Here is a 2211-nt window from a genome sequence, read left to right on the forward strand (position 1 = left end):
ACAGCATTAGCAAACTGCTCAAAGAAAACAACAGTGTAACTTGGTGTGATGAATTCACCCATCACAAAGAAATTTCACAGAAAGCTTCTTTGTAATTTTCATCTCAGGATATTTCCTTTTCCACCGTTAACTTCTATGCACTCCCAAATATCCCTTCTCAGACACCACAAAAACAGTGCTACCAAACTGATCCATGAAAAGAAACGTGTAACACTGGACAATGACTTCATCACAAAGTAGTTTCTCAGAAAGCTTCTTTCTAGTTTTTATATGAGTATATTTCCTTTGTCAGCATCAGCATCAATGCACTTCGAAATATCCCATTGCAGATTTGGAGAAAACAGTGTTAGAAAACTGCTCAAAGAAGAAAATGGTGTAACTCTGTGAGATGAGTTCACACATCACAAAGCAGTTTCTCAGAAGGCTTCATTTTGGTTTTCATCTGAGGATATTTCTTTGCCACCAGAGGCTTCAAAGTGATACAAAATATCCCTTCTTGGACACCACAAAAAGAGTGATGTCAAAGTACTCCCTCAACAGAAACGTATAGCTCTATAAGACAAATGCACACATCACAAAGACATTTCCCTGAAAAATTCTCTCCAGTTGTTACCTGAAGAATTTTGTTTTTTCACCTTAGGCCTCTACAAGCTCCTAAATATCCCTCTGTAGATTCCACAAGAAGAGTGCTAAAGAACTGCTCCATGAAAAGAATGATGTAACTGTGAGGTAAATTGAGCCATCATAAAGCAATTTCTCAGGAAGCTTCTGTCTAGCTTTTACCTGAGGATATTTCTGTTTCCACTATAGGCTTCAATACCCTCCCAAATATCCCTTCTCTTCTCTCTAGTTTTATATGAGGATATATCCTTTGTAACAATTAGTTTCAATATGCACTATGAAATATCAGAATGGAGATTCCAAGACAAGAGTGTAAGCCAACTGCTAAATGCAAGGAGCAGTGTAACTCTGCAAGAAGAATTCACACATCACAAAGCAGTTTCTCAGAAAGCTTCTTTTCAGTTTTTATTTGAATATATTTTCTTTTTCACCATAGGCCTCAATGCACTCCCAAATATCCTACTGAAGATTTCATGAAAACAGTGTTATCAAACTGCTTTATGAAAACAACAGTGTAACTCTGTGAGACGAATTCACACAGCGTAAAGTGTTCTCTCAGAAAGTTTCTTTCTAGTTTTAATCAGAGGATATTTCCATTGTCACCATAGGCTTGAATGTGACCGAAAATATCCCTTCTCAGACTCCCCAAAATAGTGTTAGCAAACTGTTCCATGAAAAGAATGGTGTAACTCTGTGAGACGAATTCACATATCACAATGATGTTTCTCAGAAAACTTCTTTTAAGTTTTTATCTGAGGACATTTCGTTTTTCAATGTAGGCCTCGATGTGCTCTGGAATATCCCATTGCAGATTCCATGAAAACAGTGTTAGCAAACAGCTCCATGAAAAGAAAAGTGTACTTCTGTGAGATGAATTCACACGCCACAAAGCGGTTTCTCAGAAAGATTGTTTCTAGTTCTTCTATGAGGATATATCATTTTTCAACATAAGCTTCAATGCTCTGTGAAATATCAGAATGCAAATTCCAAGACAACAATGTAAGCAAACTGTGCAATGCAATGAAGAGTGTAACTCTGGGAGAAGCAGTCACACAGTACAAACCAGTTTCTCAGAAAGCTTCTTTTTAGCTTTTATCTGAGGATATATCCTTTTTCACCATAGTCCTCAATGAGCTCTCAAATATCCTATTGCAGACTCCATGAAAACAGTGTTATCAAACTTCTTAACGAAGACAACAGTGTAACTCTGTGAGATAAATTCATAAATCACAAAGTAGTTTCTCAGAAAACTCGTTTCTAGTTCTTATGTGAGGATATTTCCCTTGTCACCATAGGCTTCAATGCGACCCAAAATATCCCTTCTCAGATTCCCCAAAAACAGTGCTACCATACTGTTCCATGAAAAGAATGGTGTAACTATGTGAGACGAATTCACATATCACCAAGATGTTTCTCAGAAAACGTCTTTCTAGTTTTCATCTGAGGATACTTCCTTTTTCACCATATTCCTCAATGCACTCATGAATATCTGGAGGGAAATTAAATGAAAAAGTGTTAGCAAACTTCTCCATGAAAAGAAAGGTGTAACTCTGTGAGATTAATTCATACATCACAAAGAACTTTCTCAGA

This window comes from Colobus angolensis, unplaced genomic scaffold, assembly GCF_000951035.1.
Source record: "Colobus angolensis palliatus isolate OR3802 unplaced genomic scaffold, Cang.pa_1.0 Scaffold574, whole genome shotgun sequence".
Classification (NCBI taxonomy): Eukaryota; Metazoa; Chordata; class Mammalia; order Primates; family Cercopithecidae; genus Colobus; species Colobus angolensis.